The sequence below is a fragment of the Helianthus annuus genome, chromosome 8 (genome assembly GCF_002127325.2).
Source record: "Helianthus annuus cultivar XRQ/B chromosome 8, HanXRQr2.0-SUNRISE, whole genome shotgun sequence".
In the NCBI taxonomy this organism is placed as follows: domain Eukaryota; kingdom Viridiplantae; phylum Streptophyta; class Magnoliopsida; order Asterales; family Asteraceae; genus Helianthus; species Helianthus annuus.
In genome coordinates, this window is record NC_035440.2 from 81,124,771 (window position 1) to 81,135,181 (window position 10,411).

General features: G+C 36.4%; 1 long non-coding RNA gene across 1 annotated transcript; it reads right to left on the minus strand.

The window, feature by feature from the left end:
* Positions 1 to 1,299: 1,299 nt before the first annotated feature.
* Positions 1,300 to 2,309, minus strand: LOC110873156. The gene is made up of 2 exons (XR_002554957.2): positions 2,224 to 2,309; positions 1,300 to 1,516 (listed from the first exon to the last, which is right to left on the minus strand). It is a non-coding gene; the product is annotated as an uncharacterized LOC110873156 (long non-coding RNA).
* Positions 2,310 to 10,411: the final 8,102 nt, after the last annotated feature.

Genomic DNA, 10,411 nt, shown 5'->3' on the forward strand with positions numbered 1-10,411 from the left:
TCTGAGTTTTAGGGGCCCTGATCCTGATTCTGAAAATTCTGAAAATTTTAGGGTTTGTGTAGAATCACTTGGGTGTCTCAATTAGGGTTTCCTTAATAGCTAATTACTATCTTAATTAGGGATTTTAGTGACAGTTGTTACAGGTACGCATATTCATGTTGTAGTTAAAAACGCTATTTTGTTCGAATAAATGGGAAAGAGAGTCCTTCGTAGTAAAGAGAACAAAATCGACCAAAATGCCCTCGTTGGCTAATTGGAACAAACAACCTTTAAAAGTTGTTTGGAAACGAGTTTTATGATAGGGTAAATACTTAGAATAAAAATAGAAGCTGAAAGAGGTATTATTTTTTTTGTCAAACGGCACTATTTGAGTTTTGCCGTAAAATATTGATTCTAGAGGTAAAATTTGGGTTATATAAGATCACCACAATAAACTCACCTTAAATACAGTCGAGGTGGGGTATTATAGGGTAAGAAATGTGGTGATGGAATGCTAGAAGCAATCGAAAGCGTTTTTAGGCTCGCAAAGTGCTTAAATACCCTTAACGGGTCAAAATAAGCATCCAAGTAAAAATGGGTTTAATTTAAGTAATAAACCGGCGATTAGAATCTAATATGATAGGTAACATTAAGTTGAAGAAGTATATGTGATATAAGGGTCAAATAAACACGTTTGATGGTGAAATCACAAACGGGTCAAAATTGGCAAAAAGGGGTAATAAACCGAAGAGTTAAAAGTCTGAAAATTTTATTATGTCGGATGTTGAATTTTAACTCCATTAGATGGAGAATTAAATTACGGACGCGTAGGAAAAAGAATCGCGTAAAACGGATCTATAACGAAGAAGTTATGGCCGTTTCCGTAAAATCCGGTCGTGCTGAGAATATGCAGCAACCAGCTGCAACAATCTGTCAAAAAGAGACCGTGGCGTAGCGCCACGGCCATGGTCGCGCGTGGCGATGACCTAAATTCTGAAAATATTGATTTTTCTTGTTTATTTCGAATATTTGACCCGATTAACTTGTTGTACTTGTTATTTAACTATCAAAACTGACTTCTAAGTTGGTTTTGATCATAGGTGAATGTCGAGAGTGCACAGATGGAGATCAAGCGTCGAGCAAGAACCGAACACACGTTAAAAGAAGCTTCCGCGTCCAATCTTGAGTTGTTTGCAAAAATAAATTATGTAAACATTTATAAACATGTACTTTTTTTTGAAATATTGTAAACTATGGGAATGTTAGCAGGACAACTGTAACGCCCTAACACGTTTTAACCAAAAGTCGCAGCGGAAATACGAACTTAAAATTTTCTTTCATTATATTCATTCTAACATACTTAGAACTACATTAAATCACTCTTTTACATTAAATACATTAATGCTTTCTATAAATTTATACAATCTGACATACTTATAATAAATTACGTGACCACGCACCCACACGTACAATCCACGACTTGACTCGATCTTCGACCGCTTACGCTTCGTGATGAGAATTCACAGTTCTGTACAACCTGCAGACACCACGTACAATCACATTATTAGTAACCGGTGTCATCATACATAAAATTTAAACATGCATAATTAGGCGTCAACATATCATGCTATCGCTTATGCTAGACCCTTCATCCATCCATTCAAACCACCCGCATTGGATTTCGGTGTCTACCTTCAACTTCCATCACAAGTATACCTGCATTTCCATTTCATTCTCAATAGGAAAACGATTAGCATCACTAGATTTCATTCATACGAACATATCCATGTATACACATAACAAGTCTCATTCAATTGTACATATAACTAAATTCCAATTCATGCATACATACCCTATCTATCCGTACATGTACTTACAAATTTACATTCTACACATATTACTTGTAAATCCTAAACACACCCATCTATACATGTAAATTGTATACACATAATTATCCATACTTACGTGTTCATAGTCATTCTCTCCTATGAATCCCAATTGCTTACTTACAATTATACCCATACCTACGCGTATAACTACTTATTTCACCTTTATGCATAATATCATCACGTAAAATTCCTTCTTACCTATTCTTAATAGAAACTATTTCTTAACTACTTTCAACTCATTTACCGTAAACTTACCTTATTACTTCCATTGTCTCATACTTTCTCACACGTTTCACAATAATCATCTTACTACAATACATTTTACATCTAAAGTGTAAGTTTGGGATTCACTTACCTTGTGCGTCCGTATTTGCGTTTGTTTTACTTGAGTCTTCTTAGCCCGTTAGCCTTCCATGCTCTTAACCATTTTGACATGATTCCTACACATTCATGTCGTTACATTTGCATTCTTATTAGCATATTTACTTATACATATGAACAATCATATCAAATTCACATCTCATATATGACCTTTGTTAATCCATTCAACCAAGCATACTCAACATTATCCCTACATAACCTTCACATGAACTATATCTCTTTACTCATTACTTGCAGGAATTTCACTTATTATTGTCTTTTAGACATTTCATCGAACACTTGGTGTGCGTATCATTAACAAAGCATAAGATACAAGTGTTTTATTCATATTTTCCCTAGTAGCCTTCACAACTCTTTTTATCAATCAAAATCACATCATAAAATCATCCTATAACATGGTAATTCATCAATTATCTTTATACTCAAACTTTCATCTATCACAATTACTCAATTTATAGAATTGCAAGATCACCACATCACTAGGTTAAATGGGTTTTACTTCAAACTTTCAATATAAACGAATTCAGACATAGATTATCTTCTAAATGATAATTTCTAAAGCATATACAAGCTTAATTTCATACTAATTCACAGATTGATCAAAGCCCATAATCACTAAATAGCATCAATTCACAAAATCTGACTTACCATATGTAGGGAACTCTTAAATAGTTGAGAATTCGCTCACATGCATTCGAATTAGGGCCAGAAACTCATTCAATTGCTTGTGATTTGAGGAGCTAGGGCAAGAAGAAGGGTTTTTCCCCTTCCTGGTCGTTCCCTGCGTCGCCCCCACACTTCCCCCACATAAACTCTTTTAATTTCTTATTTATTTGCTAATTTTACACATTCAGCCCCTTGGGATTAATCATGTTATAATTCTAGTACAATTTTACTAACATTCCAAACTTCCTTGTTTATTATAACCTAATAAATTTTATTTAAAACCTTTAAACATTCAAATAGTCTAATATTAGATTTTGAGGTGTTACAACAACTTGATTTCGTAAAGTCACATTTTAACATATAAAATGTGTATCTTATTTATAAAAATCCAGATTTATAAGACGGGCGTTACAGTTTGACGGTTTTTTGTTCGGATCGTTTAGTTTCGGTTAATAGCCACAACTAAACTTGAGCTAAAACTTTTGTTTGTAAATACATGAAATTGAAGTATAAATACATGAAATAAATGTATAAATAAATTGAATAAAGGTATAAAATATGACATATACGAATTTGAGGTATAAAAGTTACAAATAAATGAAAATATGAACGCTTCATTTCGGTTCGGTATTATGTGGTTAAACAAAGGTATAAAAAAATCTAATAACCGGTTCCTAGTTAATTCGGTTTTCAGCTTTCAGTTAATTCAATTTTTTGTTATTTTCGATTCAGTTTCGTCTGTTTTCTCTTTGTTTTCGGTTAACGACTCAGTTATTGCCCATTCTTATACAATGTTAATCAAGTAACATATTAACTTTTTTTAATTAGAAAATACTATAATTATACTATACTCAGGTTAAAGAGAATAAAATATTTGTTTTTATGATAGAATGTTTTTAAAAAATATTAAAGAACGAAAAAGTTACAACCGTTTAATAATCGTATGGGTAGTGTGTTTTTTTTATAAAGAGGTGGAATATACTCCTTCACTGTGTCAGAACTCAAGGATCAATCAACAGAACAGGTTTATTCATTAATCACATAATCAAATACAGGTAAATGATGAACCAGTCATCACAGATTGACTGGTGAACCAAACAAAGTGATTTACAAAAATAAGAACCTTCAACTCTCGCTGAACTTGTGAGGATGTTGATAGAAGATGATCAGGAAGAGCATGTTGCGATAGAGAAAGAGAAAGCTGTGAATGATTTCTTTGCCTCTGGATCCTCCTCATAGATATACGCACCAAACCCTAGACAACTACGACCAGTTGTCACGAGCCCAAAATGAAGCATACCAAACCTCGCATAAACAAAACAAAAAGGGAAATAATTAAGACAAATGTAACATAGAAAATATATAAGTACAGGCACATTTATACTGGTATTATACTAGTATTTTAACATCCCCCCTCAGTTTAAATGTGCAAAAAAGTTAGTAAGCCCTAACGACTTACACATCTCAGAATGTGCCTTTGGCAGCAAGCCTTTAGTGAATATGTCAGCTAGCTGATGCTCGGTTTTAACCCCATGAGTCTTGATCAGGCCCGAAGCAATTTTCTCCCTTAAGAAAAATAAGTCAACTTCAAAATGTTTGGTTCTGTCGTGAAAAACAGGATTGGCAGCAATAGACAAGGCTGCAGTGTTATCACATTTCAACACAACAGGAATATCCACTTCAACTTGAAATTCCCTTAAGACATTTATCAGCCACAATACTTCGCATGTGGCACTGCACATGGACCTGTATTCTGCCTCGGCAGATGACCTTGAAACGACACTTTGTTTCTTACTTTTCCATGAAACCAAGGATTCACCAAGAAATATGCAAAAACCAGTGACCGACCTTCTGCTGTCCACACATTTAGCCCAGTCTGAATCTGCAAAAGCGGTTAAATGAAAAGTATGGCCCTTTTTAAACAGGATCCCAGTGCTAGGGGCACCTTTAAGGTATCTTAACACCTTGAAGGCGATTTGAGTATGAGCCTCAGTTGGTTTATGCATGAACTGGGATAAGTAATGAACTGAATAAGCAATGTCAGGTCTGGTGTGTGATAGGTAAATGAGTTTGTCAAAACATGATTTTGTTATATGGGACAACTAGAGGGTTTGCTTCCACTCATCCCATATTCATTTAACAAATCCATACAATACTTTCTTTGGGATAGGCAAATACCTTCATTTACTTTAATCACTTCAATACCAAGAAAGAACTTTAGTAAGCCAAGATCCTTAATTAAAAATTCATTTTTCAGAAGATTCTTGATCCTTTTTATCTCACCTTCATTGTTCCCGGTCAGCACAATGTCATCAACATATGTCACACCCCAACCGATGGCGGAATCATCGGGGCCCGGCACTAGGCAAATCAGATTGCTCAAGAGAATCCATAACAACTATATTGCGATAATATTTATTACATTTGTTATCCTATACCAACAAACAATACAGTCACATAAGTCATCACAGATTTCTTGTCATCTCGAACAATTCAAATCCGACAACCTAGCTTTTAGGTGAGTTTCTAGAATTCCTAGCTCGATTTCATGTAGACTTCGACTAAACCTGCAACATACGTTAAAATATTTGTCAATACAAAAGTATTGGCGAGTATACATGTTTGATATGTATTAGTATAATAGATTAAAGAGTGTTGCGAATTCCCACATGCATAAATGTAATACACGATATATATACTCACAAAACTGATACTACCAGCTAAGTCCTCGATGCTCGATCCTTCAATGGCATAACTAGACCCCGTCGGGTGCAATAGTACTATACTAGTCGTGGTGGGATGTCACGAGTATAAGTCCTAGCATACATGCAACTAGCATCACGTATTTCTATGCAAACAGTTATTCGCAAGTGAAAAGTTTACTAATTGAATCATTCGTTTGATAGGTTCGATTTATAAGGAACGTATGTTACACCTAAAATTCGATAAAAAGGGTCAAGTCTACTCACAGTGCGTATTCGGCAATTAAACACAACTTGGTTTGGATTGGTTGAGAGTGCGTCTGAGTTATCCTGGTTTGCAGATTGTTAATGATTAACGCATTAAGTAGTGGCGAGAGAACCAAAATTGGGTCGGTCATTAGTGCTTGGGTTTGTTCTGTCGGCTGGACATGCTGGCCGATCGGTTAGCATGCTGTCCGATTGGTTAGCATGATGTCCGATCGGTTGGCATGCTGCCCGATCGGTTAGCATGCTGTCCGATCGGTTAGCATGCTGTCCGATCGGTTAGCATGCTGGCCCATCGGTTAGCATGCTGGCCGATCGGTTAGCATGCTGTCCGATCGGTTAGCATGCTGTTCGATCGGTTGGTTGAACCTTGGTTGCTGTTCATCGTTCCCTCGTTCTGGTCATGCCCCACTTAATGGGTTTTGAGAAAATTTCAGGCGATTAGGCTGAGGTAGCGGATTATCGTGTTAAACCACTGAAGTCCCATCAAATCGGACCCGTTCTAACGGCCGGGAACCACCCCGTTCCATCAGATCTGGCCGCTCTTGATGGTTCTTCTTATGTTTAACGCGAAAACACACACACCTTGGCTAGTTAACACTGATTTGGGCGAGGTTTGTTATAAAACAGGTGAAACTACCTAGATTCGAGTCGTTCATGGTGAAAATGAGGTCACTCCTTGAAGTTCTTGTGAACTTTAGGATGACATCATCTTCAAAACACCTCAAATCCTTGGAATCACACAACTTCTTGATTAGGAAACATGGATTTTGACTATATTTGCGTAAAAACGCATGGAAATCACCCAGATCCAGGTGGTTCCTTAATGGGATGACATTACTTTTGAAGTTCATAAGAACTCCATGGTGGCATCACCCTAGAATACCCAAAATCCAGAGATTCCACGGTTAAAAGCGGAGATTTGAAAGGTAGAAAGGTGTAGAATTGAGTCTAGATTAAAAAAGTACAAAATTTTGGTTAGAAACTTACAAGAATCACGAGAGACCGAGAGAAAATAGTCCAAGAGCTTGCTGGTCGAGTGGGAGCTTCTCATCAGGGTGAAAGGTAAGTGAAATGGGGTATTTATAGGCAGGAGAAGGAAGGAAAGGGAGAAGGGGCATTTGGGTCGGTTGGCCCGTGCGATCGGACGGCCTGTCCGATCGGACGACCCATCCGATCGGCTGGCCTGTCCGTTCGGACGGCCCATCCGATCGGCTGGCCTGTCCGTTCGGACGGCCCATCCGATCGGCTAGGCCATCCGTTCGGACAGCCTGTCCGTTCGGAGGTGCCTTGGCCTGTTTCGATCGGCGTTTTGCGTCGCGATAGTTTCGGGCACTTATTTCATTCATATTTATTTATTTATTTATTATTTATATATTATTATTAATCACAAAAAGGTCGTATATACGTATCTATAAAATCAATATTTGGTGCAATGATCGAGTTACGCGTGCCTTCGAGTGCGTTCTTCGATGTGATGTGACACAATGATTATCGGGGTACTACTTGCTCGTATTGCCGTCTTCACCACGATGGCTGGAGACATGGTACTCTCCCGATAGTCTTTGTCAGCGTTGTTTGCTTACGTTTTGACACCTCACGGTTATCGAGGAGGGTAGATTAAGCCATCACTCAACATCCTCGCGAGTGTTATGATTTATGAAAATAACTTTGTAATAGCGGTAGAATATGCGTAATTATTCATTTATACTTCGATTTAGCAATAAATCTGATATAGTTACATTATGATCCGAATCTCTGGTGCTAGGCGTAACGAGTGTATCGAGTAGTAACAACGCACGAAAGTGCGGGTTGTTACAACATAAGCCAAGAGAACAATAAAGGTAGATTTTTCAGTTTTAATGAACATCGAGTGATCACATTTTGATTAGACAAAACCAATTTTGACTAACACTTGAACAAGTTTTTCATTCCACATACGTGGAGCTTGCTTTAAGCCATATAAGGACTTATTCAATTTGCATAGTTTATTCTGATTGTCAATATTCAAACCATCAGGTAAAGTCATGTAAAATTCTTCCTTAAGATTACCATAGAGGAAAGCATTGTTTACATCAAGTTGATACAGCAGCCAATTATTTTGAACCGAAAGACTAATAACACCTTACGGTTACCATTTTAACAACGGGAGAGAATGTTTCCTCAAAATCAATGCCCCCACGTTGTTTAAACCCTTTTGCAACAAGCCTAGCCTTAAACCTATCAACTTCACCCATAGATTTGTATTTTACTTTGAACACCCATTTACACCCAATAGGTTTTTTATTACTAGGGAGATCAACAATATCCCAAGTGTTGTTTTTATATAAAGCAGACAATTCATCATTCATAGCATCAATCCACCTTTTATCTTTAATAGCATCTTTATAAGTGGAAGGTTCAATGATTTTATTAATATTAGCAGCAAAACAGATATTTTCACTAGGCAGATTAGAATAATCGACAAACTTATCATAACTATATCTAGCATTGCCAACAATAAAGTCATCGATTTTTTTGGAGTAGACGAAGATCTAGTGGATCTTCTAGTAGGTAAAGTACCCTCAGGAAGGTTTGACTCATCATTAACACTACTAGACTCAGCTCTCACAGGACCAGTTTCAACACCTAAAGGCTCATTACTCCCAGACATATCATCAATCCCTAATGACTGCTGAGCATTACTATCAACAGTTGATTCAACCTCATCACTGTGTTGCTGAGTCAAAGTAGTTGAATCAACGGAACCCTTCTCTTCATCATCGGGATTTAAATCACTTGAAAATTCAAAGTTATCAAAAAGTTTAATTGATTTAAGTTATTTGGACTTTCTAGACCAGAATGTGGTTCATTCTTAAAGGTAAACGTAGTTCCATGAAAGCTAACATCCCTGGAGAAAATGAACTTTTTATGTTCTAGACTCCAGACTTTGTATCCCTTTTTAAAGTTAGAGTATCCCATAAAAACACATTTTTCAGCTCTTTCTTCAAGTTTATCAGGATTATCCAAAATTGTAAAATAGCAAAGACAGCCAAAAATTTCCAAGTAATCAAGAGAAGGTTTGAAACCAAACAACATTTTATAAGGAGAACAGCCATGCAACACAGAAGAAGGAAGCCTGTTAATTAAGTAAGAAGCAGTAAGAACACATTCAGACCAGAACCTAAGAGAAACATTAGATTGAAATAGTAAAGCTCTTGCAATATTTAACAAGTGTCTATGTTTCCTTTCCACGATACCATTTTGTTGTGGAGTATATGTACAGGATGTTTGATGAATGATTCCTTTTTGTTTAACAAAGGCAGACATTTTAGAATTGATGAACTCAGAATCGTTATCACTCCTGAATATCTTAATGTTAACTTCAAATTGAGTTTTAACAAGATTGTAAAAACTTTATATATTTTCAAAGACCTTAGATTTAGATTTCATCAGATAAACCCAAACAGATCTGGTGAAATCATCAACGATGGTAAGGAAATATTTGTATCCTTCCACACTAGTGACCTTGTAAGGACCCCAAACATCTAGGTGAATGAGGTCTCCAACCTTAGTTGACCTATGGTCGCTGAATGGGAACGGAGCCCTGTGTTGTTTAGCCTTGTGACATATATCACAAGGGTTAGAAGCAGACTCAGATTTAATTTAAAGAACATTTAACACTTGTTCAGCCGGGTGACCTAGCCTAGAGTGTCAGAGCTTTACTTTTTCAGCCTTACTCAGACAGGAAAAACTAGAACTAAGAGAGTTACCACATAAATACAAACCCTCATTTTGTCTACCAGTCACTAGGGTTTCTTTAAGCATGAATCCTAAATGTAGCAAGCATTTTCATCAAACACAACTTTAAGCTTATTATCTTTAGCTAGCTTATATACAGAAATGAGATTCACACAATATTCAGGTATGACAAACACATCTTTTAGAATCACAGCAACCGAAAGTTTAAAACAACCAATTTGGGTGACTTTCGCATCAGTTCCATTTGGATGCTTAACAGTTATGTTATATTCAGAGACATCAACTAGATTGAACATGTTTTTGCTAGACATGACCACATGCTGGTTTGCACCAGAATCGATAATCTAATTCAGATTCTGTGAGGAAAAAAGTTTTGAATTGAAACAAAAAATGTTTTTGTACCCCCCTAAAGAAGAGAAAGAATTAAAACATTTACCTCCTACATTGGACTTATTTGTGTCCTCTGTTTTATTCTCATTAAGCATCCCTAGCAACTTAGAAAACTGATCAACAGTCAAAGAGTTCAAAGGGCTAGTATTTTTATCATTCACAGTATTATTCATAGAGGAACCAGTACCACTACTAGTAGAGTTGTTAGACCTAGACCACTGGTGACCACTTTAAGTTGGTTTTGGTCTATAATTAGAAGGATAACCATGTAGTTCAAAACATTTATCAACCGTATGCCCAATCTTGTTGCAATGAGAACACTTTATATTTGGATTAGGGCCTTTGTTAATTTTTTTCTTGTTATCATTGAAATTGTTTGACTTTGTAGCAAAACCAACA